Raw genomic sequence first — 25,642 nt, 5'->3', positions numbered from 1 at the left:
CTACAAAGTGTGTCTTCATTAACTGTATTCTTGACAATCAGATTAACCCGTTTGGCGCCATGATAACCGACCGTTATTGTCATGATGGTAACAGATGCGCTGCTTCAGCTTTGTGAAAACATGCTTTCAGGTTGAGGAGTCAGTGTAGGTGTGTGTGTGCGTAGAAATTGAAGTGTTTAGAACCTGACCGAGTCGAGTGAATGCACTGTCTATATGTGAGCCCCAAACAAAGGTAATTTCTTTTGCCCAAGCTGGGTATCAATGCAAGCGTCTCCCACCTGCAAAAATTGCCTTCTCTCATGTGTGCTAGTCCCTCTCTTCATGACATTTGTGAGGGAACAAAAATGAACACGATTGCACAAAAGTATAACATGCAAAAGGAACTGGAGAATCCGGGTAACGATCCCGGTACCTCTCGCATGCTAAGCGAGCGCTCTACCATTTGAGCTAATTCCCCTGACGATCTACAAAGTGTGTCTTCATTAACTGTATTCTTGACAATCAGATTAACCCGTTTGGCGCCATGATAACCGACCGTTATTGTCATGATGGTAACAGATGCGCTGCTTCAGCTTTGTGAAAACATGCTTTCAGGTTGAGGAGTCAGTGTAGGTGTGTGTGCGCGTAGAAATTGAAGTGTTTAGAACCTGACCGAGTCGAGTGAATGCACTGTCTATATGTGAGCCCCAAACAAAGGTAATTTCTTTTGCCCAAGCTGGGTATCAGTGCAAGCTTCTCCCACCTGCAAAAATTGCCTTCTGTCATGTGTGCTAGTCCCTCTCTTCATGACATTTGTGAGGGAACAAAAATGAACACGATTGCACAAAAGTATAACATGCAAAAAGTACTCCAGAATCCGGGTATCGATCCCGGTACCTCTCGCATGCTAAGCGAGCGCTCTACCATTTGAGCTAATTCCCCTGACGATCTACAAAGTGTGTCTTCATTAACTGTATTCTTGACAATCAGATTAACCCGTTTGGCGCCATGATAACCAACCGTTATTGTCATGATGGTAACAGATGCGCTGCTTCAGCTTTGTGAAAACATGCTTTCAGGTTGAGGAGTCAGTGTAGGTGTGTGTGTGCGTAGAAATTGAAGTGTTTAGAACCTGACCGAGTCGAGTGAATGCACTGTCTATATGTGAGCCCCAAACAAAGGTAATTTCTTTTCCCCAAGCTGGGTATCAATGCAAGCTTCTCCCACCTGCAAAAATTGCCTTCTGTCATGTGTGCTAGTCCCTCTCTTCATGACATTTGTGAGGGAACAAAAATGAACACGATTGCACAAAAGTATAACATGCAAAAAGTACCGCAGAATCCGGGCATCGATCCCGGTACCTCTCGCATGCTAAGCGAGCGCTCTACCATTTGAGCTAATTCCCCTGACGATCTACAAAGTGTGTCTTCATTAACTGTATTCTTGACAATCAGATTAACCCGTTTGGCGCCATGATAACCGACCGTTATTGTCATGATGGTAACAGATGCGCTGCTTCAGCTTTGTGAAAACATGCTTTCAGGTTGAGGAGTCAGTGTAGGTGTGTGTGTGCGTAGAAATTGAAGTGTTTAGAACCTGACCGAGTCGAGTGAATGCACTGTCTATATGTGAGCCCCAAACAAAGGTAATTTCTTTTGCCCAAGCTGGGTATCAATGCAAGCGTCTCCCACCTGCAAAAATTGCCTTCTCTCATGTGTGCTAGTCCCTCTCTTCATGACATTTGTGAGGGAACAAAAATGAACACGATTGCACAAAAGTATAACATGCAAAAGGAACTGGAGAATCCGGGTATCGATCCCGGTACCTCTCGCATGCTAAGCGAGCGCTCTACCATTTGAGCTAATTCCCCTGACGATCTACAAAGTGTGTCTTCATTAACTGTATTCTTGACAATCAGATTAACCCGTTTGGCGCCATGATAACCGACCGTTATTGTCATGATGGTAACAGATGCGCTGCTTCAGCTTTGTGAAAACATGCTTTCAGGTTGAGGAGTCAGTGTAGGTGTGTGTGCGCGTAGAAATTGAAGTGTTTAGAACCTGACCGAGTCCAGTGAATGCACTGTCTATATGTGAGCCCCAAACAAAGGTAATTTCTTTTGCCCAAGCTGGGTATCAGTGCAAGCTTCTCCCACCTGCAAAAATTGCCTTCTGTCATGTGTGCTAGTCCCTCTCTTCATGACATTTGTGAGGGAACAAAAATGAACACGATTGCACAAAAGTATAACATGCAAAAAGTACTGTAGAATCCGGGTATCGATCCCGGTACCTCTCGCATGCTAAGCGAGCGCTCTACCATTTGAGCTAATTCCCCTGACGATCTACAAAGTGTGTCTTCATTAACTGTATTCTTGACAATCAGATTAACCCGTTTGGCGCCATGATAACCGACCGTTATTGTCATGATGGTAACAGATGCGCTGCTTCAGCTTTGTGAAAACATGCTTTCAGGTTGAGGAGTCAGTGTAGGTGTGTGTGTGCGTAGAAATTGAAGTGTTTAGAACCTGACCGAGTCGAGTGAATGCACTGTCTATATGTGAGCCCCAAACAAAGGTAATTTCTTTTCCCCAAGCTGGGTATCAATGCAAGCGTCTCCCACCTGCAAAAATTGCCTTCTGTCATGTGTGCTAGTCCCTCTCTTCATGACATTTGTGAGGGAACAAAAATGAACACGATTGCACAAAAGTATAACATGCAAAAAGTACCGCAGAATCCGGGCATCGATCCCGGTACCTCTCGCATGCTAAGCGAGCGCTCTACCATTTGAGCTAATTCCCCTGACGATCTACAAAGTGTGTCTTCATTAACTGTATTCTTGACAATCAGATTAACCCGTTTGGCGCCATGATAACCGACCGTTATTGTCATGATGGTAACAGATGCGCTGCTTCAGCTTTGTGAAAACATGCTTTCAGGTTGAGGAGTCAGTGTAGGTGTGTGTGTGCGTAGAAATTGAAGTGTTTAGAACCTGACCGAGTCGAGTGAATGCACTGTCTATATGTGAGCCCCAAACAAAGGTAATTTCTTTTCCCCAAGCTGGGTATCAATGCAAGCGTCTCCCACCTGCAAAAATTGCCTTCTGTCATGTGTGCTAGTCCCTCTCTTCATGACATTTGTGAGGGAACAAAAATGAACACGATTGCACAAAAGTATAACATGCAAAAAGTACCGCAGAATCCGGGCATCGATCCCGGTACCTCTCGCATGCTAAGCGAGCGCTCTACCATTTGAGCTAATTCCCCTGACGATCTACAAAGTGTGTCTTCATTAACTGTATTCTTGACAATCAGATTAACCCGTTTGGCGCCATGATAACCGACCGTTATTGTCATGATGGTAACAGACGCGCTGCTTCAGCTTTGTGAAAACATGCTTTCAGGTTGAGGAGTCAGTGTAGGTGTGTGTGCGCGTAGAAATTGAAGTGTTTAGAACCTGACCGAGTCGAGTGAATGCACTGTCTATATGTGAGCCCCAAACAAAGGTAATTTCTTTTCCCCAAGCTGGGTATCAATGCAAGCGTCTCCCACCTGCACAAATTGCCTTCTGTCATGTGTGCTAGTCCCTCTCTTCATGACATTTGTGAGGGAACAAAAATGAACACGATTGCACAAAAGTATAACATGCAAAAAGTACTGCAGAATCCGGGTATCGATCCCGGTACCTCTCGCATGCTAAGCGAGCGCTCTACCATTTGAGCTAATTCCCCTGACGATCTACAAAGTGTGTCTTCATTAACTGTATTCTTGACAATCAGATTAACCCGTTTGGCGCCATGATAACCGACCGTTATTGTCATGATGGTAACAGATGCGCTGCTTCAGCTTTGTGAAAACATGCTTTCAGGTTGAGGAGTCAGTGTAGGTGTGTGTGCGCGTAGAAATTGAAGTGTTTAGAACCTGACCGAGTCCAGTGAATGCACTGTCTATATGTGAGCCCCAAACAAAGGTAATTTCTTTTGCCCAAGCTGGGTATCAATGCAAGCGTCTCCCACCTGCAAAAATTGCCTTCTGTCATGTGTGCTAGTCCCTCTCTTCATGACATTTGTGAGGGAACAAAAATGAACACGATTGCACAAAAGTATAACATGCAAAAAGTACCGCAGAATCCGGGTATCGATCCCGGTACCTCTCGCATGCTAAGCGAGCGCTCTACCATTTGAGCTAATTCCCCTGACGATCTACAAAGTGTGTCTTCATTAACTGTATTCTTGACAATCAGATTAACCCGTTTGGCGCCATGATAACCGACCGTTATTGTCATGATGGTAACAGATGCGCTGCTTCAGCTTTGTGAAAACATGCTTTCAGGTTGAGGAGTCAGTGTAGGTGTGTGTGCGCGTAGAAATTGAAGTGTTTAGAACCTGACCGAGTCCAGTGAATGCACTGTCTATATGTGAGCCCCAAACAAAGGTAATTTCTTTTGCCCAAGCTGGGTATCAATGCAAGCGTCTCCCACCTGCAAAAATTGCCTTCTCTCATGTGTGCTAGTCCCTCTCTTCATGACATTTGTGAGGGAACAAAAATGAACACGATTGCACAAAAGTATAACATGCAAAAAGTACCGCAGAATCCGGGCATCGATCCCGGTACCTCTCGCATGCTAAGCGAGCGCTCTACCATTTGAGCTAATTCCCCTGACGATCTACAAAGTGTGTCTTCATTAACTGTATTCTTGACAATCAGATTAACCCGTTTGGCGCCATGATAACCGACCGTTATTGTCATGATGGTAACAGACGCGCTGCTTCAGCTTTGTGAAAACATGCTTTCAGGTTGAGGAGTCAGTGTAGGTGTGTGTGCGCGTAGAAATTGAAGTGTTTAGAACCTGACCGAGTCGAGTGAATGCACTGTCTATATGTGAGCCCCAAACAAAGGTAATTTCTTTTCCCCAAGCTGGGTATCAATGCAAGCGTCTCCCACCTGCACAAATTGCCTTCTGTCATGTGTGCTAGTCCCTCTCTTCATGACATTTGTGAGGGAACAAAAATGAACACGATTGCACAAAAGTATAACATGCAAAAAGTACTGCAGAATCCGGGTATCGATCCCGGTACCTCTCGCATGCTAAGCGAGCGCTCTACCATTTGAGCTAATTCCCCTGACGATCTACAAAGTGTGTCTTCATTAACTGTATTCTTGACAATCAGATTAACCCGTTTGGCGCCATGATAACCGACCGTTATTGTCATGATGGTAACAGATGCGCTGCTTCAGCTTTGTGAAAACATGCTTTCAGGTTGAGGAGTCAGTGTAGGTGTGTGTGCGCGTAGAAATTGAAGTGTTTAGAACCTGACCGAGTCCAGTGAATGCACTGTCTATATGTGAGCCCCAAACAAAGGTAATTTCTTTTGCCCAAGCTGGGTATCAATGCAAGCGTCTCCCACCTGCAAAAATTGCCTTCTGTCATGTGTGCTAGTCCCTCTCTTCATGACATTTGTGAGGGAACAAAAATGAACACGATTGCACAAAAGTATAACATGCAAAAAGTACTGCAGAATCCGGGTATCGATCCCGGTACCTCTCGCATGCTAAGCGAGCGCTCTACCATTTGAGCTAATTCCCCTGACGTTCTACAAAGTGTGTCTTCATTAACTGTATTCTTGACAATCAGATTAACCCGTTTGGCGCCATGATAACCGACCGTTATTGTCATGATGGTAACAGACGCGCTGCTTCAGCTTTGTGAAAACATGCTTTCAGGTTGAGGAGTCAGTGTAGGTGTGTGTGCGCGTAGAAATTGAAGTGTTTAGAACCTGACCGAGTCCAGTGAATGCACTGTCTATATGTGAGCCCCAAACAAAGGTAATTTCTTTTGCCCAAGCTGGGTATCAATGCAAGCGTCTCCCACCTGCAAAAATTGCCTTCTCTCATGTGTGCTAGTCCCTCTCTTCATGACATTTGTGAGGGAACAAAAATGAACACGATTGCACAAAAGTATAACATGCAAAAGGAACTGGAGAATCCGGGTATCGATCCCGGTACCTCTCGCATGCTAAGCGAGCGCTCTACCATTTGAGCTAATTCCCCTGACGTTCTACAAAGTGTGTCTTCATTAACTGTATTCTTGACAATCAGATTAACCCGTTTGGCGCCATGATAACCGACCGTTATTGTCATGATGGTAACAGACGCGCTGCTTCAGCTTTGTGAAAACATGCTTTCAGGTTGAGGAGTCAGTGTAGGTGTGTGTGCGCGTAGAAATTGAAGTGTTTAGAACCTGACCGAGTCGAGTGAATGCACTGTCTATATGTGAGCCCCAAACAAAGGTAATTTCTTTTCCCCAAGCTGGGTATCAATGCAAGCGTCTCCCACCTGCAAAAATTGCCTTCTCTCATGTGTGCTAGTCCCTCTCTTCATGACATTTGTGAGGGAACAAAAATGAACACGATTGCACAAAAGTATAACATGCAAAAGGAACTGGAGAATCCGGGTATCGATCCCGGTACCTCTCGCATGCTAAGCGAGCGCTCTACCATTTGAGCTAATTCCCCTGACGATCTACAAAGTGTGTCTTCATTAACTGTATTCTTGACAATCAGATTAACCCGTTTGGCGCCATGATAACCGACCGTTATTGTCATGATGGTAACAGATGCGCTGCTTCAGCTTTGTGAAAACATGCTTTCAGGTTGAGGAGTCAGTGTAGGTGTGTGTGTGCGTAGAAATTGAAGTGTTTAGAACCTGACCGAGTCGAGTGAATGCACTGTCTATATGTGAGCCCCAAACAAAGGTAATTTCTTTTGCCCAAGCTGGGTATCAGTGCAAGCGTCTCCCACCTGCAAAAATTGCCTTCTGTCATGTGTGCTAGTCCCTCTCTTCATGACATTTGTGAGGGAACAAAAATGAACACGATTGCACAAAAGTATAACATGCAAAAAGTACTCCAGAATCCGGGTATCGATCCCGGTACCTCTCGCATGCTAAGCGAGCGCTCTACCATTTGAGCTAATTCCCCTGACGATCTACAAAGTGTGTCTTCATTAACTGTATTCTTGACAATCAGATTAACCCGTTTGGCGCCATGATAACCGACCGTTATTGTCATGATGGTAACAGATGCGCTGCTTCAGCTTTGTGAAAACATGCTTTCAGGTTGAGGAGTCAGTGTAGGTGTGTGTGTGCGTAGAAATTGAAGTGTTTAGAACCTGACCGAGTCCAGTGAATGCACTGTCTATATGTGAGCCCCAAACAAAGGTAATTTCTTTTCCCCAAGCTGGGTATCAATGCAAGCGTCTCCCACCTGCAAAAATTGCCTTCTGTCATGTGTGCTAGTCCCTCTCTTCATGACATTTGTGAGGGAACAAAAATGAACACGATTGCACAAAAGTATAACATGCAAAAAGTACCGCAGAATCCGGGCATCGATCCCGGTACCTCTCGCATGCTAAGCGAGCGCTCTACCATTTGAGCTAATTCCCCTGACGATCTACAAAGTGTGTCTTCATTAACTGTATTCTTGACAATCAGATTAACCCGTTTGGCGCCATGATAACCGACCGTTATTGTCATGATGGTAACAGATGCGCTGCTTCAGCTTTGTGAAAACATGCTTTCAGGTTGAGGAGTCAGTGTAGGTGTGTGTGTGCGTAGAAATTGAAGTGTTTAGAACCTGACCGAGTCGAGTGAATGCACTGTCTATATGTGAGCCCCAAACAAAGGTAATTTCTTTTGCCCAAGCTGGGTATCAATGCAAGCGTCTCCCACCTGCAAAAATTGCCTTCTCTCATGTGTGCTAGTCCCTCTCTTCATGACATTTGTGAGGGAACAAAAATGAACACGATTGCACAAAAGTATAACATGCAAAAGGAACTGGAGAATCCGGGTATCGATCCCGGTACCTCTCGCATGCTAAGCGAGCGCTCTACCATTTGAGCTAATTCCCCTGACGATCTACAAAGTGTGTCTTCATTAACTGTATTCTTGACAATCAGATTAACCCGTTTGGCGCCATGATAACCGACCGTTATTGTCATGATGGTAACAGATGCGCTGCTTCAGCTTTGTGAAAACATGCTTTCAGGTTGAGGAGTCAGTGTAGGTGTGTGTGCGCGTAGAAATTGAAGTGTTTAGAACCTGACCGAGTCCAGTGAATGCACTGTCTATATGTGAGCCCCAAACAAAGGTAATTTCTTTTGCCCAAGCTGGGTATCAGTGCAAGCTTCTCCCACCTGCAAAAATTGCCTTCTGTCATGTGTGCTAGTCCCTCTCTTCATGACATTTGTGAGGGAACAAAAATGAACACGATTGCACAAAAGTATAACATGCAAAAAGTACTGTAGAATCCGGGTATCGATCCCGGTACCTCTCGCATGCTAAGCGAGCGCTCTACCATTTGAGCTAATTCCCCTGACGATCTACAAAGTGTGTCTTCATTAACTGTATTCTTGACAATCAGATTAACCCGTTTGGCGCCATGATAACCGACCGTTATTGTCATGATGGTAACAGATGCGCTGCTTCAGCTTTGTGAAAACATGCTTTCAGGTTGAGGAGTCAGTGTAGGTGTGTGTGTGCGTAGAAATTGAAGTGTTTAGAACCTGACCGAGTCGAGTGAATGCACTGTCTATATGTGAGCCCCAAACAAAGGTAATTTCTTTTCCCCAAGCTGGGTATCAATGCAAGCGTCTCCCACCTGCAAAAATTGCCTTCTGTCATGTGTGCTAGTCCCTCTCTTCATGACATTTGTGAGGGAACAAAAATGAACACGATTGCACAAAAGTATAACATGCAAAAAGTACCGCAGAATCCGGGCATCGATCCCGGTACCTCTCGCATGCTAAGCGAGCGCTCTACCATTTGAGCTAATTCCCCTGACGATCTACAAAGTGTGTCTTCATTAACTGTATTCTTGACAATCAGATTAACCCGTTTGGCGCCATGATAACCGACCGTTATTGTCATGATGGTAACAGATGCGCTGCTTCAGCTTTGTGAAAACATGCTTTCAGGTTGAGGAGTCAGTGTAGGTGTGTGTGTGCGTAGAAATTGAAGTGTTTAGAACCTGACCGAGTCCAGTGAATGCACTGTCTATATGTGAGCCCCAAACAAAGGTAATTTCTTTTCCCCAAGCTGGGTATCAATGCAAGCGTCTCCCACCTGCAAAAATTGCCTTCTGTCATGTGTGCTAGTCCCTCTCTTCATGACATTTGTGAGGGAACAAAAATGAACACGATTGCACAAAAGTATAACATGCAAAAAGTACCGCAGAATCCGGGCATCGATCCCGGTACCTCTCGCATGCTAAGCGAGCGCTCTACCATTTGAGCTAATTCCCCTGACGATCTACAAAGTGTGTCTTCATTAACTGTATTCTTGACAATCAGATTAACCCGTTTGGCGCCATGATAACCGACCGTTATTGTCATGATGGTAACAGACGCGCTGCTTCAGCTTTGTGAAAACATGCTTTCAGGTTGAGGAGTCAGTGTAGGTGTGTGTGCGGGTAGAAATTGAAGTGTTTAGAACCTGACCGAGTCGAGTGAATGCACTGTCTATATGTGAGCCCCAAACAAAGGTAATTTCTTTTCCCCAAGCTGGGTATCAATGCAAGCGTCTCCCACCTGCACAAATTGCCTTCTGTCATGTGTGCTAGTCCCTCTCTTCATGACATTTGTGAGGGAACAAAAATGAACACGATTGCACAAAAGTATAACATGCAAAAAGTACTGCAGAATCCGGGTATCGATCCCGGTACCTCTCGCATGGTAAGCGAGCGCTCTACCATTTGAGCTAATTCCCCTGACGATCTACAAAGTGTGTCTTCATTAACTGTATTCTTGACAATCAGATTAACCCGTTTGGCGCCATGATAACCGACCGTTATTGTCATGATGGTAACAGATGCGCTGCTTCAGCTTTGTGAAAACATGCTTTCAGGTTGAGGAGTCAGTGTAGGTGTGTGTGCGCGTAGAAATTGAAGTGTTTAGAACCTGACCGAGTCCAGTGAATGCACTGTCTATATGTGAGCCCCAAACAAAGGTAATTTCTTTTGCCCAAGCTGGGTATCAATGCAAGCGTCTCCCACTTGCAAAAATTGCCTTCTGTCATGTGTGCTAGTCCCTCTCTTCATGACATTTGTGAGGGAACAAAAATGAACACGATTGCACAAAAGTATAACATGCAAAAGGAACTGGAGAATCCGGGTATCGATCCCGGTACCTCTCGCATGCTAAGCGAGCGCTCTACCATTTGAGCTAATTCCCCTGACGTTCTACAAAGTGTGTCTTCATTAACTGTATTCTTGACAATCAGATTAACCCGTTTGGCGCCATGATAACCGACCGTTTTTGTCATGATGGTAACAGATGCGCTGCTTCAGCTTTGTGAAAACATGCTTTCCGGTTGAGGAGTCAGTGTAGGTGTGTGTGCGCGTAGAAATTGAAGTGTTTAGAACCTGACCGAGTCCAGTGAATGCACTGTCTATATGTGAGCCCCAAGCAAAGGTAATTTCTTTTGCCCAAGCTGGGTATCAATGCAAGCGTCTCCCACCTGCAAAAATTGCCTTCTCTCATGTGTGCTAGTCCCTCTCTTCATGACATTTGTGAGGGAACAAAAATGAACACGATTGCACAAAAGTATAACATGCAAAAGGAACTGGAGAATCCGGGTATCGATCCCGGTACCTCTCGCATGCTAAGCGAGCGCTCTACCATTTGAGCTAATTCCCCTGACGATCTACAAAGTGTGTCTTCATTAACTGTATTCTTGACAATCAGATTAACCCGTTTGGCGCCATGATAACCGACCGTTATTGTCATGATGGTAACAGATGCGCTGCTTCAGCTTTGTGAAAACATGCTTTCAGGTTGAGGAGTCAGTGTAGGTGTGTGTGCGCGTAGAAATTGAAGTGTTTAGAACCTGACCGAGTCGAGTGAATGCACTGTCTATATGTGAGCCCCAAACAAAGGTAATTTCTTTTGCCCAAGCTGGGTATCAATGCAAGCGTCTCCCACCTGCAAAAATTGCCTTCTCTCATGTGTGCTAGTCCCTCTCTTCATGACATTTGTGAGGGAACAAAAATGAACACGATTGCACAAAAGTATAACATGCAAAAGGAACTGGAGAATCCGGGTATCGATCCCGGTACCTCTCGCATGCTAAGCGAGCACTCTACCATTTGAGCTAATTCCCCTGACGATCTACAAAGTGTGTCTTCATTAACTGTATTCTTGACAATCAGATTAACCCGTTTGGCGCCATGATAACCGACCGTTATTGTCATGATGGTAACAGATGCGCTGCTTCACCTTTGTGAAAACATGCTTTCAGGTTGAGGAGTCAGTGTAGGTGTGTGTGCGCGTAGAAATTGAAGTGTTTAGAACCTGACCGTCATCGTGAAGGTCCCGGGGTAGAATAGGCCTTCAGCAACCCATGCTTGCCATAAAAGGCGACTATGCTTGTCGTAAGAGGCGACTAACGGGATCGGGTGGTCAGGCTCGCTGACTTGGTTGACACATGTCATCGGTTCCCAATTACGCAGATCGATGCTCATGTTGTTGATCACTGGATTGTCTGGTCCAGACTCGATTATTTACAGACCGCCGCCATATAGCTGTAATATTGCTGAGTGCGGCGTAAAACTAAACTCACTCACTCACTAGAACCTGACCGAGTCCAGTGAATGCACTGTCTATATGTGAGCCCCAAACAAAGGTAATTTCTTTTGCCCAAGCTGGGTATCAATGCAAGCGTCTCCCACCTGCAAAAATTGCCTTCTCTCATGTGTGCTAGTCCCTCTCTTCATGACATTTGTGAGGGAACAAAAATGAACACGATTGCACAAAAGTATAACATGCAAAAGGAACTGGAGAATCCGGGTATCGATCCCGGTACCTCTCGCATGCTAAGCGAGCGCTCTACCATTTGAGCTAATTCCCCTGACGTTCTACAAAGTGTGTCTTCATTAACTGTATTCTTGACAATCAGATTAACCCGTTTGGCGCCATGATAACCGACCGTTATTGTCATGATGGTAACAGACGCGCTGCTTCAGCTTTGTGAAAACATGCTTTCAGGTTGAGGAGTCAGTGTAGGTGTGTGTGCGCGTAGAAATTGAAGTGTTTAGAACCTGACCGAGTCCAGTGAATGCACTGTCTATATGTGAGCCCCAAACAAAGGTAATTTCTTTTGCCCAAGCTGGGTATCAATGCAAGCGTCTCCCACCTGCAAAAATTGCCTTCTCTCATGTGTGCTAGTCCCTCTCTTCATGACATTTGTGAGGGAACAAAAATGAACACGATTGCACAAAAGTATACCATGCAAAAGGAACTGGAGAATCCGGGTATCGATCCCGGTACCTCTCGCATGCTAAGCGAGCGCTCTACCATTTGAGCTAATTCCCCTGACGATCTACAAAGTGTGTCTTCATTAACTGTATTCTTGACAATCAGATTAACCCGTTTGGCGCCATGATAACCGACCGTTATTGTCATGATGGTAACAGATGCGCTGCTTCAGCTTTGTGAAAACATGCTTTCAGGTTGAGGAGTCAGTGTAGGTGTGTGTGCGCGTAGAAATTGAAGTGTTTAGAACCTGACCGAGTCCAGTGAATGCACTGTCTATATGTGAGCCCCAAACAAAGGTAATTTCTTTTGCCCAAGCTGGGTATCAATGCAAGCGTCTCCCACCTGCAAAATTTGCCTTCTGTCATGTGTGCTAGTCCCTCTCTTCATGACATTTGTGAGGGAACAAAAATGAACACGATTGCACAAAAGTATAACATGCAAAAAGTACTGGAGAATCCGGGCATCGATCCCGGTACCTCTCGCATGCTAAGCGAGCGCTCTACCATTTGAGCTAATTCCCCTGACGATCTACTAAGTGTGTCTTCATTAACTGTATTCTTGACAATCAGATTAACCCGTTTGGCGCCATGATAACCGACCGTTATTGTCATGATGGTAACAGATGCGCTGCTTCAGCTTTGTGAAAACATGCTTTCAGGTTGAGGAGTCAGTGTAGGTGTGTGTGCGCGTAGAAATTGAAGTGTTTAGAACCTGACCGAGTCGAGTGAATGCACTGTCTATATGTGAGCCCCAAACAAAGGTAATTTCTTTTGCCCAAGCTGGGTATCAATGCAAGCGTCTCCCACCTGCAAAAATTACCTTCTGTCATGTGTGCTAGTCCCTCTCTTCATGACATTTGTGAGGGAACAAAAATGAACACGATTGCACAAAAGTATAACATGCAAAAATTACTGGAGAATCCGGGTATCGATCCCGGTACCTCTCGCATGCTAAGCGAGCGCTCTACCATTTGAGCTAATTCCCCTGACGATCTACAAAGTGTGTATTCATTAACTTGATTCTTGACAATCAGATTAACCCGTTTGGCGCCATGATAACCGACCGTTATTGTCATGATGGTAACAGATGCGCTGCTTCAGCTTTGTGAAAACATGCTTTCAGGTTGAGGAGTCAGTGTAGGTGTGTGTGCGCGTAGAAATTGAAGTGTTTAGAACCTGACCGAGTCCAGTGAATGCACTGTCTATATGTGAGCCCCAAACAAAGGTAATTTCTTTTGCCCAAGCTGGGTATCAATGCAAGCGTCTCCCACCTGCAAAAATTGCCTTCTCTCATGTGTGCTAGTCCCTCTCTTCATGACATTTGTGAGGGAACAAAAATGAACACGATTGCACAAAAGTATACCATGCAAAAGGAACTGGAGAATCCGGGTATCGATCCCGGTACCTCTCGCATGCTAAGCGAGCGCTCTACCATTTGAGCTAATTCCCCTGACGATCTACAAAGTGTGTCTTCATTAACTGTATTCTTGACAATCAGATTAACCCGTTTGGCGCCATGATAACCGACCGTTATTGTCATGATGGTAACAGATGCGCTGCTTCAGCTTTGTGAAAACATGCTTTCAGGTTGAGGAGTCAGTGTAGGTGTGTGTGCGCGTAGAAATTGAAGTGTTTAGAACCTGACCGAGTCCAGTGAATGCACTGTCTATATGTGAGCCCCAAACAAAGGTAATTTCTTTTGCCCAAGCTGGGTATCAATGCAAGCGTCTCCCACCTGCAAAATTTGCCTTCTGTCATGTGTGCTAGTCCCTCTCTTCATGACATTTGTGAGGGAACAAAAATGAACACGATTGCACAAAAGTATAACATGCAAAAAGTACTGGAGAATCCGGGCATCGATCCCGGTACCTCTCGCATGCTAAGCGAGCGCTCTACCATTTGAGCTAATTCCCCTGACGATCTACTAAGTGTGTCTTCATTAACTGTATTCTTGACAATCAGATTAACCCGTTTGGCGCCATGATAACCGACCGTTATTGTCATGATGGTAACAGATGCGCTGCTTCAGCTTTGTGAAAACATGCTTTCAGGTTGAGGAGTCAGTGTAGGTGTGTGTGCGCGTAGAAATTGAAGTGTTTAGAACCTGACCGAGTCGAGTGAATGCACTGTCTATATGTGAGCCCCAAACAAAGGTAATTTCTTTTGCCCAAGCTGGGTATCAATGCAAGCGTCTCCCACCTGCAAAAATTACCTTCTGTCATGTGTGCTAGTCCCTCTCTTCATGACATTTGTGAGGGAACAAAAATGAACACGATTGCACAAAAGTATAACATGCAAAAATTACTGGAGAATCCGGGTATCGATCCCGGTACCTCTCGCATGCTAAGCGAGCGCTCTACCATTTGAGCTAATTCCCCTGACGATCTACAAAGTGTGTATTCATTAACTTGATTCTTGACAATCAGATTAACCCGTTTGGCGCCATGATAACCGACCGTTATTGTCATGATGGTAACAGATGCGCTGCTTCAGCTTTGTGAAAACATGCTTTCAGGTTGAGGAGTCAGTGTAGGTGTGTGTGCGCGTAGAAATTGAAGTGTTTAGAACCTGACCGAGTCCAGTGAATGCACTGTCTATATGTGAGCCCCAAACAAAGGTAATTTCTTTTGCCCAAGCTGGGTATCAATGCAAGCGTCTCCCACCTGCAAAAATTGCCTTCTCTCATGTGTGCTAGTCCCTCTCTTCATGACATTTGTGAGGGAACAAAAATGAACACGATTGCACAAAAGTATAACATGCAAAAGGAACTGGAGAATCCGGGTATCGATCCCGGTACCTCTCGCATGCTAAGCGAGCGCTCTACCATTTGAGCTAATTCCCCTGACGATCTACAAAGTGTGTCTTCATTAACTGTATTCTTGACAATCAGATTAACCCGTTTGGCGCCATGATAACCGACCGTTATTGTCATGATGGTAACAGATGCGCTGCTTCAGCTTTGTGAAAACATGCTTTCAGGTTGAGGAGTCAGTGTAGGTGTGTGTGCGCGTAGAAATTGAAGTGTTTAGAACCTGACCGAGTCGAGTGAATGCACTGTCTATATGTGAGCCCCAAACAAAGGTAATTTCTTTTGCCCAAGCTGGGTATCAATGCAAGCGTCTCCCACCTGCAAAAATTGCCTTCTCTCATGTGTGCTAGTCCCTCTCTTCATGACATTTGTGAGGGAACAAAAGTGAACACGATTGCACAAAAGTATAACATGCAAAAGGAACTGGAGAATCCGGGTATCGATCCCGGTACCTCTCGCATGCTAAGCGAGCGCTCTACCATTTGAGCTAATTCCCCTGACGTTCTACAAAGTGTGTCTTCATTAACTGTATTCTTGACAATCAGATTAACCCGTTTGGCGCCATGATAACCGACCGTTATTGTCATGATGGTAACAGACGCGCTGCTTCAGCTTTGTGAAAACATGCTTTCAGGTTGAGGAGTCAGTGTAGGTGTGTGTGCGCGTAGAAATTGAAGTGTTTAGAACCTGACCGAGTCCAGTCAATGCACTGTCTATATGTGAGCCCCAAACAAAGGTAATTTCTTTTGCCCAAGCTGGGTATCAATGCAAGCGTCTCCCACCTGCAAAAATTGCCTTCTCTCATGTGTGCTAGTCCCTCTCTTCATGACATTTGTGAGGGAACAAAAATGAACACGATTGCACAAAAGTATAACATGCAAAAGGAACTGGAGAATCCGGGTATCGATCCCGGTACCTCTCGCATGCTAAGCGAGCGCTCTACCATTTGAGCTAATTCCCCTGACGATCTACAAAGTGTGTCTTCATTAACTGTATTCTTGACAATCAGATTAACCCGTTTGGCGGCATGATAACCGACCGTTATTGTCATGATGGTAACAGATGCGCTGCTTCAGCTTTGTGAAAACATGCTTTCAGGTTGAGGAGTCAGTGTAGGTGTGTGTGCGCGTAGAAATTGAAGTGTTTAGAACCTGACCGAGTCGAGTGAATGCACTGTCTATATGTGAGCCCCAAACAAAGGTAATTTCTTTTCCCCAAGCTGGGTATCAATGCAAGCGTCTCCCACCTGCAAAAATTGCCTTCTCTCATGTGTGCTAGTCCCTCTCTTCATGACATTTGTGAGGGAACAAAAATGAACACGATTGCACAAAAGTATAACATGCAAAAGGAACTGGAGAATCCGGGTATCGATCCCGGTACCTCTCGCATGCTAAGCGAGCGCTCTACCATTTGAGCTAATTCCCCTGACGTTCTACAAAGTGTGTCTTCATTAACTGTATTCTTGACAATCAGATTAACCCGTTTGGCGCCATGATAACCGACCGTTATTGTCATGATGGTAACAGACGCGCTGCTTCAGCTTTGTGAAAACATGCTTTCAGGTTGAGGAGTCAGTGTAGGTGTGTGTGCGCGTAGAAATTGAAGTGTTTAGAACCTGACCGAGTCCAGTGAATGCACTGTCTATATGTGAGCCCCAAACAAAGGTAATTTCTTTTGCCCAAGCTGGGTATCAATGCAAGCGTCTCCCACCTGCAAAAATTGCCTTCTGTCATGTGTGCTAGTCCCTCTCTTCATGACATTTGTGAGGGAACAAAAATGAACACGATTGCACAAAAGTATAACATGCAAAAGGAACTGGAGAATCCGGGTATCGATCCCGGTACCTCTCGCATGCTAAGCGAGCGCTCTACCATTTGAGCTAATTCCCCTGACGTTCTACAAAGTGTGTCTTCATTAACTGTATTCTTGACAATCAGATTAACCCGTTTGGCGCCATGATAACCGACCGTTATTGTCATGATGGTAACAGACGCGCTGCTTCAGCTTTGTGAAAACATGCTTTCAGGTTGAGGAGTCAGTGTAGGTGTGTGTGCGCGTAGAAATTGAAGTGTTTAGAACCTGACCGAGTCCAGTGAATGCACTGTCTATATGTGAGCCCCAAACAAAGGTAATTTCTTTTGCCCAAGCTGGGTATCAATGCAAGCGTCTCCCACCTGCAAAAATTGCCTTCTGTCATGTGTGCTAGTCCCTCTCTTCATGACATTTGTGAGGGAACAAAAATGAACACGATTGCACAAAAGTATACCATGCAAAAGGAACTGGAGAATCCGGGTATCGATCCCGGTACCTCTCGCATGCTAAGCGAGCGCTCTACCATTTGAGCTAATTCCCCTGACGATCTACAAAGTGTGTCTTCATTAACTGTATTCTTGACAATCAGATTAACCCGTTTGGCGCCATGATAACCGACCGTTATTGTCATGATGGTAACAGATGCGCTGCTTCAGCTTTGTGAAAACATGCTTTCAGGTTGAGGAGTCAGTGTAGGTGTGTGTGCGCGTAGAAATTGAAGTGTTTAGAACCTGACCGAGTCCAGTGAATGCACTGTCTATATGTGAGCCCCAAACAAAGGTAATTTCTTTTGCCCAAGCTGGGTATCAATGCAAGCGTCTCCCACCTGCAAAATTTGCCTTCTGTCATGTGTGCTAGTCCCTCTCTTCATGACATTTGTGAGGGAACAAAAATGAACACGATTGCACAAAAGTATAACATGCAAAAAGTACTGGAGAATCCGGGCATCGATCCCGGTACCTCTCGCATGCTAAGCGAGCGCTCTACCATTTGAGCTAATTCCCCTGACGATCTACTAAGTGTGTCTTCATTAACTGTATTCTTGACAATCAGATTAACCCGTTTGGCGCCATGATAACCGACCGTTATTGTCATGATGGTAACAGATGCGCTGCTTCAGCTTTGTGAAAACATGCTTTCAGGTTGAGGAGTCAGTGTAGGTGTGTGTGCGCGTAGAAATTGAAGTGTTTAGAACCTGACCGAGTCCAGTGAATGCACTGTCTATATGTGAGCCCCAAACAAAGGTAATTTCTTTTGCCCAAGCTGGGTATCACTGCAAGCGTCTCCCACCTGCAAAAATTACCTTCTGTCATGTGTGCTAGTCCCTCTTTCATGACATTTGTGAGGGAACAAAAATGAACACGATTGCACAAAAGTATAACATGCAAAAATTACTGGAGAATCCGGGTATCGATCCCGGTACCTCTCGCATGCTAAGCGAGCGCTCTACCATTTGAGCTAATTCCCCTGACGATCTACAAAGTGTGTCTTCATTAACTGTATTCTTGACAATCAGATTAACCCGTTTGGCGCCATGATAACCGACCGTTATTGTCATGATGGTAACAGATGCGCTGCTTCAGCTTTGTGAAAACATGCTTTCAGGTTGAGGAGTCAGTGTAGGTGTGTGTGCGCGTAGAAATTGAAGTGTTTAGAACCTGACCGAGTCCAGTGAATGCACTGTCTATATGTGAGCCCCAAACAAAGGTAATTTCTTTTGCCCAAGCTGGGTATCAATGCAAGCGTCTCCCACCTGCAAAAATTGCCTTCTCTCATGTGTGCTAGTCCCTCTCTTCATGACATTTGTGAGGGAACAAAAATGAACACGATTGCACAAAAGTATAACATGCAAAAGGAACTGGAGAATCCGGGTATCGATCCCGGTACCTCTCGCATGCTAAGCGAGCGCTCTACCATTTGAGCTAATTCCCCTGACGATCTACAAAGTGTGTCTTCATTAACTGTATTCTTGACAATCAGATTAACCCGTTTGGCGGCATGATAACCGACCGTTATTGTCATGATGGTAACAGATGCGCTGCTTCAGCTTTGTGAAAACATGCTTTCAGGTTGAGGAGTCAGTGTAGGTGTGTGTGCGCGTAGAAATTGAAGTGTTTAGAACCTGACCGAGTCCAGTGAATGCACTGTCTATATGTGAGCCCCAAACAAAGGTAATTTCTTTTGCCCAAGCTGGGTATCAATGCAAGCGTCTCCCACCTGCAAAAATTGCCTTCTCTCATGTGTGCTAGTCCCTCTCTTCATGACATTTGTGAGGGAACAAAAATGAACACGATTGCACAAAAGTATAACATGCAAAAGGAACTGGAGAATCCGGGTATCGATCCCGGTACCTCTCGCATGCTAAGCGAGCGCTCTACCATTTGAGCTAATTCCCCTGACGTTCTACAAAGTGTGTCTTCATTAACTGTATTCTTGACAATCAGATTAACCCGTTTGGCGCCATGATAACCGACCGTTATTGTCATGATGGTAACAGACGCGCTGCTTCAGCTTTGTGAAAACATGCTTTCAGGTTGAGGAGTCAGTGTAGGTGTGTGTGCGCGTAGAAATTGAAGTGTTTAGAACCTGACCGAGTCCAGTGAATGCACTGTCTATATGTGAGCCCCAAACAAAGGTAATTTCTTTTGCCCAAGCTGGGTATCAATGCAAGCGTCTCCCACCTGCAAAAATTGCCTTCTCTCATGTGTGCTAGTCCCTCTCTTCATGACATTTGTGAGGGAACAAAAATGAACACGATTGCACAAAAGTATAACATGCAAAAGGAACTGGAGAATCCGGGTATCGATCCCGGTACCTCTCGCATGCTAAGCGAGCGCTCTACCATTTGAGCTAATTCCCCTGACGATCTACAAAGTGTGTCTTCATTAACTGTATTCTTGACAATCAGATTAACCCGTTTGGCGGCATGATAACCGACCGTTATTGTCATGATGGTAACAGATGCGCTGCTTCAGCTTTGTGAAAACATGCTTTCAGGTTGAGGAGTCAGTGTAGGTGTGTGTGCGCGTAGAAATTGAAGTGTTTAGAACCTGACCGAGTCGAGTGAATGCACTGTCTATATGTGAGCCCCAAACAAAGGTAATTTCTTTTGCCCAAGCTGGGTATCAATGCAAGCGTCTCCCACCTGCAAAAATTGCCTTCTCTCATGTGTGCTAGTCCCTCTCTTCATGACATTTGTGAGGGAACAAAAATGAACACGATTGCACAAAAGTATAACATGCAAAAGGAACTGGAGAATCCGGGTATCGATCCCGGTACCTCTCGCATGCTAAGCGAGCGCTCTACCATTTGAGCTAATTCCCCTGACGTTCTACAAAGTGTGTCTTCATTAACTGTATTCTTGACAATCAGATTAACCCGTTTGGCGCCATGATAACCGACCGTTATTGTCATGATGGTAACAGACGCGCTGCTTCAGCTTTGTGAAAACATGCTTTCAGGTTGAGGAGTCAGTGTAGGTGTGTGTGCGCGTAGAAATTGAAGTGTTTAGAACCTGACCGAGTCCAGTGAATGCACTGTCTATATGTGAGCCCCAAACAAAGGTAATTTCTTTTGCCCAAGCTGGGTATCAATGCAAGCGTCTCCCACCTGCAAAAATTGCCTTCTGTCATGTGTGCTAGTCCCTCTCTTCATGACATTTGTGAGGGAACAAAAATGAACACGATTGCACAAAAGTATAACATGCAAAAGGAACTGGAGAATCCGGGTATCGATCCCGGTACCTCTCGCATGCTAAGCGAGCGCTCTACCATTTGAGCTAATTCCCCTGACGTTCTACAAAGTGTGTCTTCATTAACTGTATTCTTGACAATCAGATTAACCCGTTTGGCGCCATGATAACCGACCGTTATTGTCATGATGGTAACAGACGCGCTGCTTCAGCTTTGTGAAAACATGCTTTCAGGTTGAGGAGTCAGTGTAGGTGTGTGTGCGCGTAGAAATTGAAGTGTTTAGAACCTGACCGAGTCGAGTGAATGCACTGTCTATATGTGAGCCCCAAACAAAGGTAATTTCTTTTGCCCAAGCTGGGTATCAATGCAAGCGTCTCCCACCTGCAAAAATTGCCTTCTCTCATGTGTGCTAGTCCCTCTCTTCATGACATTTGTGAGGGAACAAAAATGAACACGATTGCACAAAAGTATAACATGCAAAAGGAACTGGAGAATCCGGGTATCGATCCCGGTACCTCTCGCATGCTAAGCGAGCGCTCTACCATTTGAGCTAATTCCCCTGACGATCTACAAAGTGTGTCTTCATTAACTGTATTCTTGACAATCAGATTAACCCGTTTGGCGCCATGATAACCGACCGTTATTGTCATGATGGTAACAGATGCGCTGCTTCAGCTTTGTGAAAACATGCTTTCAGGTTGAGGAGTCAGTGTAGGTGTGTGTGCGCGTAGAAATTGAAGTGTTTAGAACCTGACCGAGTCGAGTGAATGCACTGTCTATATGTGAGCCCCAAACAAAGGTAATTTCTTTTGCCCAAGCTGGGTATCAATGCAAGCGTCTCCCACCTGCAAAAATTGCCTTCTCTCATGTGTGCTAGTCCCTCTCTTCATGACATTTGTGAGGGAACAAAAATGAACACGATTGCACAAAAGTATAACATGCAAAAGGAACTGGAGAATCCGGGTATCGATCCCGGTACCTCTCGCATGCTAAGCGAGCGCTCTACCATTTGAGCTAATTCCCCTGACGATCTACAAAGTGTGTCTTCATTAACTGTATTCTTGACAATCAGATTAACCCGTTTGGCGGCATGATAACCGACCGTTATTGTCATGATGGTAACAGATGCGCTGCTTCAGCTTTGTGAAAACATGCTTTCAGGTTGAGGAGTCAGTGTAGGTGTGTGTGCGCGTAGAAATTGAAGTGTTTAGAACCTGACCGAGTCCAGTGAATGCACTGTCTATATGTGAGCCCCAAACAAAGGTAATTTCTTTTGCCCAAGCTGGGTATCAATGCAAGCGTCTCCCACCTGCAAAAATTGCCTTCTGTCATGTGTGCTAGTCCCTCTCTTCATGACATTTGTGAGGGAACAAAAATGAACACGATTGCACAAAAGTATAACATGCAAAAGGAACTGGAGAATCCGGGTATCGATCCCGGTACCTCTCGCATGCTAAGCGAGCGCTCTACCATTTGAGCTAATTCCCCTGACGTTCTACAAAGTGTGTCTTCATTAACTGTATTCTTGACAATCAGATTAACCCGTTTGGCGCCATGATAACCGACCGTTATTATCATGATGGTAACAGACGCGCTGCTTCAGCTTTGTGAAAACATGCTTTCAGGTTGAGGAGTCAGTGTAGGTGTGTGTGCGCGTAGAAATTGAAGTGTTTAGAACCTGACCGAGTCCAGTGAATGCACTGTCTATATGTGAGCCCCAAACAAAGGTAATTTCTTTTGCCCAAGCTGGGTATCAATGCAAGCGTCTCCCACCTGCAAAAATTGCCTTCTCTCATGTGTGCTAGTCCCTCTCTTCATGACATTTGTGAGGGAACAAAAATGAACACGATTGCACAAAAGTATAACATGCAAAAGGAACTGGAGAATCCGGGTATCGATCCCGGTACCTCTCGCATGCTAAGCGAGCGCTCTACCATTTGAGCTAATTCCCCTGACGATCTACAAAGTGTGTCTTCATTAACTGTATTCTTGACAATCAGATTAACCCGTTTGGCGCCATGATAACCGACCGTTATTGTCATGATGGTAACAGACGCGCTGCTTCAGCTTTGTGAAAACATGCTTTCAGGTTGAGGAGTCAGTGTAGGTGTGTGTGCGCGTAGAAATTGAAGTGTTTAGAACCTGACCGAGTCGAGTGAATGCACTGTCTATATGTGAGCCCCAAACAAAGGTAATTTCTTTTGCCCAAGCTGGGTATCAATGCAAGCGTCTCCCACCTGCAAAAATTGCCTTCTCTCATGTGTGCTAGTCCCTCTCTTCATGACATTTGTGAGGGAACAAAAATGAACACGATTGCACAAAAGTATAACATGCAAAAAGAACTGGAGAATCCGGGTATCAATCCCGGTACCTCTCGCATGCTAAGCGAGCGCTCTACCATTTGAGCTAATTCCCCTGACGTTCTACAAAGTGTGTCTTCATTAACTGTATTCTTGACAATCAGATTAACCCGTTTGGCGCCATGATAACCGACCGTTATTGTCATGATGGTAACAGACGCGCTGCTTCAGCTTTGTGAAAACATGCTTTCAGGTTGAGGAGTCAGTGTAGGTGTGTGTGCGCGTAGAAATTGAAGTGTTTAGAACCTGACCGAGTCGAGTGAATGCACTGTCTATATGTGAGCCCCAAACAAAGGTAATTTCTTTTGCCCAAGCTGGGTATCAATGCAAGCGTCTCCCACCTGCAAAAATTGCCTTCTGTCATGTGTGCTAGTCCCTCTCTTCATGACATTTGTGAGGGAACAAAAATGAACACGATTGCACAAAAGTATAACATGCAAAAAGTACTGCAGAATCCGGGTATCGATCCCGGTACCTCTCGCATGCTAAGCGAGCGCTCTACCATTTGAGCTAATTCCCCTGACGATCTACTAAGTGTGTCTTCATTAACTGTATTCTTGACAATCAGATTAACCCGTTTGGCGCCATGATAACCGACCGTTATTGTCATGATGGTAACAGATGCGCTGCTTCAGCTTTGTGAAAACATGCTTTCAGGTTGAGGAGTCAGTGTAGGTGTGTGTGCGCGTAGAAATTGAAGTGTTTAGAACCTGACCGAGTCGAGTGAATGCACTGTCTATATGTGAGCCCCAAACAAAGGTAATTTCTTTTGCCCAAGCTGGGTATCAATGCAAGCGTCTCCCACCTGCAAAAATTGCCTTCTGTCATGTGTGCTAGTCCCTCTCTTCATGACATTTGTGAGGGAACAAAAATGAACACGATTGCACAAAAGTATAACATGCAAAAGGAACTGGAGAATCCGGGTATCGATCCCGGTACCTCTCGCATGCTAAGCGAGCGCTCTACCATTTGAGCTAATTCCCCTGACGTTCTACAAAGTGTGTCTTCATTAACTGTATTCTTGACAATCAGATTAACCCGTTTGGCGCCATGATAACCGACCGTTATTGTCATGATGGTAACAGACGCGCTGCTTCAGCTTTGTGAAAACATGCTTTCAGGTTGAGGAGTCAGTGTAGGTGTGTGTGCGCGTAGAAATTGAAGTGTTTAGAACCTGACCGAGTCCAGTGAATGCACTGTCTATATGTGAGCCCCAAACAAAAATAATTTCTTTTGCCCAAGCTGGGTATCAATGCAAGCGTCTCCCACCTGCAAAAATTGCCTTCTCTCATGTGTGCTAGTCCCTCTCTTCATGACATTTGTGAGGGAACAAAAATGAACACGATTGCACAAAAGTATAACATGCAAAAGGAACTGGAGAATCCGGGTATCGATCCCGGTACCTCTCGCATGCTAAGCGAGCGCTCTACCATTTGAGCTAATTCCCCTGACGATCTACAAAGTGTGTCTTCATTAACTGTATTCTTGACAATCAGATTAACCCGTTTGGCGCCATGATAACCGACCGTTATTGTCATGATGGTAACAGACGCGCTGCTTCAGCTTTGTGAAAACATGCTTTCAGGTTGAGGAGTCAGTGTAGGTGTGTGTGCGCGTAGAAATTGAAGTGTTTAGAACCTGACCGAGTCGAGTGAATGCACTGTCTATATGTGAGCCCCAAACAAAGGTAATTTCTTTTGCCCAAGCTGGGTATCAATGCAAGCGTCTCCCACCTGCAAAAATTGCCTTCTCTCATGTGTGCTAGTCCCTCTCTTCATGACATTTGTGAGGGAACAAAAATGAACACGATTGCACAAAAGTATAACATGCAAAAGGAACTGGAGAATCCGGGTATCGATCCCGGTACCTCTCGCATGCTAAGCGAGCGCTCTACCATTTGAGCTAATTCCCCTGACGTTCTACAAAGTGTGTCTTCATTAACTGTATTCTTGACAATCAGATTAACCCGTTTGGCGCCATGATAACCGACCGTTATTGTCATGATGGTAACAGACGCGCTGCTTCAGCTTTGTGAAAACATGCTTTCAGGTTGAGGAGTCAGTGTAGGTGTGTGTGTGCGTAGAAATTGAAGTGTTTAGAACCTGACCGAGTCCAGTGAATGCACTGTCTATATGTGAGCCCCAAACAAAGGTAATTTCTTTTGCCCAAGCTGGGTATCAATGCAAGCGTCTCCCACCTGCAAAAATTGCCTTCTCTCATGTGTGCTAGTCCCTCTCTTCATGACATTTGTGAGGGAACAAAAATGAACACGATTGCACAAAAGTATAACATGAAAAAAGTACTGCAGAATCCGGGTATCGATCCCGGTACCTCTCGCATGCTAAGCGAGCGCTCTACCATTTGAGCTAATTCCCCTGACGATCTACAAAGTGTGTCTTCATTAACTGTATTCTTGACAATCAGATTAACCCGTTTGGCGGCATGATAACCGACCGTTATTGTCATGATGGTAACAGATGCGCTGCTTCAGCTTTGTGAAAACATGCTTTCAGGTTGAGGAGTCAGTGTAGGTGTGTGTGCGGGTAGAAATTGAAGTGTTTAGAACCTGACCGAGTCGAGTGAATGCACTGTCTATATGTGAGCCCCAAACAAAGGTAACTTCTTTTGCCCAAGCTGGGTATCAATGCAAGCGTCTCCCACCTGCAAAAATTGCCTTCTGTCATGTGT

General features: G+C 45.1%; 30 non-coding genes across 30 annotated transcripts; all 30 read right to left on the bottom strand.

Moving 5' to 3' along the window:
- Positions 1-1,776: 1,776 nt before the first annotated feature.
- Trnaa-agc (transfer RNA alanine (anticodon AGC)) lies at positions 1,777-1,849 on the bottom strand. The gene has a single exon. It is a non-coding gene; the product is annotated as a tRNA-Ala (tRNA).
- A 4,103-nt stretch (positions 1,850-5,952) lies between these two features.
- On the bottom strand, positions 5,953-6,025 carry Trnaa-agc (transfer RNA alanine (anticodon AGC)). Its single transcript has one exon. It is a non-coding gene; the product is annotated as a tRNA-Ala (tRNA).
- Positions 6,026-6,416: 391 nt separating this feature from the next.
- Trnaa-agc (transfer RNA alanine (anticodon AGC)) lies at positions 6,417-6,489 on the bottom strand. The gene has a single exon. It is a non-coding gene; the product is annotated as a tRNA-Ala (tRNA).
- Positions 6,490-7,808: 1,319 nt separating this feature from the next.
- Trnaa-agc (transfer RNA alanine (anticodon AGC)) lies at positions 7,809-7,881 on the bottom strand. Its single transcript has one exon. It is a non-coding gene; the product is annotated as a tRNA-Ala (tRNA).
- Positions 7,882-10,128: 2,247 nt separating this feature from the next.
- Trnaa-agc (transfer RNA alanine (anticodon AGC)) lies at positions 10,129-10,201 on the bottom strand. The gene has a single exon. It is a non-coding gene; the product is annotated as a tRNA-Ala (tRNA).
- A 391-nt stretch (positions 10,202-10,592) lies between these two features.
- On the bottom strand, positions 10,593-10,665 carry Trnaa-agc (transfer RNA alanine (anticodon AGC)). Its single transcript has one exon. It is a non-coding gene; the product is annotated as a tRNA-Ala (tRNA).
- Positions 10,666-11,802: 1,137 nt separating this feature from the next.
- On the bottom strand, positions 11,803-11,875 carry Trnaa-agc (transfer RNA alanine (anticodon AGC)). The gene has a single exon. It is a non-coding gene; the product is annotated as a tRNA-Ala (tRNA).
- A 391-nt stretch (positions 11,876-12,266) lies between these two features.
- On the bottom strand, positions 12,267-12,339 carry Trnaa-agc (transfer RNA alanine (anticodon AGC)). Its single transcript has one exon. It is a non-coding gene; the product is annotated as a tRNA-Ala (tRNA).
- Positions 12,340-13,194: 855 nt separating this feature from the next.
- Trnaa-agc (transfer RNA alanine (anticodon AGC)) lies at positions 13,195-13,267 on the bottom strand. Its single transcript has one exon. It is a non-coding gene; the product is annotated as a tRNA-Ala (tRNA).
- Positions 13,268-13,658: 391 nt separating this feature from the next.
- Positions 13,659-13,731, bottom strand: Trnaa-agc (transfer RNA alanine (anticodon AGC)). Its single transcript has one exon. It is a non-coding gene; the product is annotated as a tRNA-Ala (tRNA).
- Positions 13,732-14,586: 855 nt separating this feature from the next.
- Positions 14,587-14,659, bottom strand: Trnaa-agc (transfer RNA alanine (anticodon AGC)). Its single transcript has one exon. It is a non-coding gene; the product is annotated as a tRNA-Ala (tRNA).
- Positions 14,660-15,050: 391 nt separating this feature from the next.
- Trnaa-agc (transfer RNA alanine (anticodon AGC)) lies at positions 15,051-15,123 on the bottom strand. Its single transcript has one exon. It is a non-coding gene; the product is annotated as a tRNA-Ala (tRNA).
- A 391-nt stretch (positions 15,124-15,514) lies between these two features.
- Positions 15,515-15,587, bottom strand: Trnaa-agc (transfer RNA alanine (anticodon AGC)). The gene has a single exon. It is a non-coding gene; the product is annotated as a tRNA-Ala (tRNA).
- Positions 15,588-15,978: 391 nt separating this feature from the next.
- On the bottom strand, positions 15,979-16,051 carry Trnaa-agc (transfer RNA alanine (anticodon AGC)). The gene has a single exon. It is a non-coding gene; the product is annotated as a tRNA-Ala (tRNA).
- A 391-nt stretch (positions 16,052-16,442) lies between these two features.
- On the bottom strand, positions 16,443-16,515 carry Trnaa-agc (transfer RNA alanine (anticodon AGC)). Its single transcript has one exon. It is a non-coding gene; the product is annotated as a tRNA-Ala (tRNA).
- A 391-nt stretch (positions 16,516-16,906) lies between these two features.
- Positions 16,907-16,979, bottom strand: Trnaa-agc (transfer RNA alanine (anticodon AGC)). Its single transcript has one exon. It is a non-coding gene; the product is annotated as a tRNA-Ala (tRNA).
- Positions 16,980-17,370: 391 nt separating this feature from the next.
- On the bottom strand, positions 17,371-17,443 carry Trnaa-agc (transfer RNA alanine (anticodon AGC)). The gene has a single exon. It is a non-coding gene; the product is annotated as a tRNA-Ala (tRNA).
- An 854-nt stretch (positions 17,444-18,297) lies between these two features.
- Positions 18,298-18,370, bottom strand: Trnaa-agc (transfer RNA alanine (anticodon AGC)). Its single transcript has one exon. It is a non-coding gene; the product is annotated as a tRNA-Ala (tRNA).
- Positions 18,371-18,761: 391 nt separating this feature from the next.
- Positions 18,762-18,834, bottom strand: Trnaa-agc (transfer RNA alanine (anticodon AGC)). The gene has a single exon. It is a non-coding gene; the product is annotated as a tRNA-Ala (tRNA).
- A 391-nt stretch (positions 18,835-19,225) lies between these two features.
- Trnaa-agc (transfer RNA alanine (anticodon AGC)) lies at positions 19,226-19,298 on the bottom strand. Its single transcript has one exon. It is a non-coding gene; the product is annotated as a tRNA-Ala (tRNA).
- A 391-nt stretch (positions 19,299-19,689) lies between these two features.
- Positions 19,690-19,762, bottom strand: Trnaa-agc (transfer RNA alanine (anticodon AGC)). Its single transcript has one exon. It is a non-coding gene; the product is annotated as a tRNA-Ala (tRNA).
- Positions 19,763-20,153: 391 nt separating this feature from the next.
- Positions 20,154-20,226, bottom strand: Trnaa-agc (transfer RNA alanine (anticodon AGC)). Its single transcript has one exon. It is a non-coding gene; the product is annotated as a tRNA-Ala (tRNA).
- Positions 20,227-20,617: 391 nt separating this feature from the next.
- On the bottom strand, positions 20,618-20,690 carry Trnaa-agc (transfer RNA alanine (anticodon AGC)). The gene has a single exon. It is a non-coding gene; the product is annotated as a tRNA-Ala (tRNA).
- A 391-nt stretch (positions 20,691-21,081) lies between these two features.
- On the bottom strand, positions 21,082-21,154 carry Trnaa-agc (transfer RNA alanine (anticodon AGC)). The gene has a single exon. It is a non-coding gene; the product is annotated as a tRNA-Ala (tRNA).
- A 391-nt stretch (positions 21,155-21,545) lies between these two features.
- Trnaa-agc (transfer RNA alanine (anticodon AGC)) lies at positions 21,546-21,618 on the bottom strand. Its single transcript has one exon. It is a non-coding gene; the product is annotated as a tRNA-Ala (tRNA).
- Positions 21,619-22,009: 391 nt separating this feature from the next.
- On the bottom strand, positions 22,010-22,082 carry Trnaa-agc (transfer RNA alanine (anticodon AGC)). Its single transcript has one exon. It is a non-coding gene; the product is annotated as a tRNA-Ala (tRNA).
- A 391-nt stretch (positions 22,083-22,473) lies between these two features.
- Positions 22,474-22,546, bottom strand: Trnaa-agc (transfer RNA alanine (anticodon AGC)). The gene has a single exon. It is a non-coding gene; the product is annotated as a tRNA-Ala (tRNA).
- Positions 22,547-23,865: 1,319 nt separating this feature from the next.
- On the bottom strand, positions 23,866-23,938 carry Trnaa-agc (transfer RNA alanine (anticodon AGC)). Its single transcript has one exon. It is a non-coding gene; the product is annotated as a tRNA-Ala (tRNA).
- Positions 23,939-24,329: 391 nt separating this feature from the next.
- On the bottom strand, positions 24,330-24,402 carry Trnaa-agc (transfer RNA alanine (anticodon AGC)). The gene has a single exon. It is a non-coding gene; the product is annotated as a tRNA-Ala (tRNA).
- A 391-nt stretch (positions 24,403-24,793) lies between these two features.
- Trnaa-agc (transfer RNA alanine (anticodon AGC)) lies at positions 24,794-24,866 on the bottom strand. The gene has a single exon. It is a non-coding gene; the product is annotated as a tRNA-Ala (tRNA).
- Positions 24,867-25,642: the final 776 nt, after the last annotated feature.

Source organism: Haliotis asinina, chromosome 6 (genome assembly GCF_037392515.1).
Source record: "Haliotis asinina isolate JCU_RB_2024 chromosome 6, JCU_Hal_asi_v2, whole genome shotgun sequence".
NCBI lineage: Eukaryota > Metazoa > Mollusca > Gastropoda > Lepetellida > Haliotidae > Haliotis > Haliotis asinina.
Note: the sequence above shows the minus strand (reverse complement) of the source record. Positions and strands in the feature narration are given on the sequence as shown.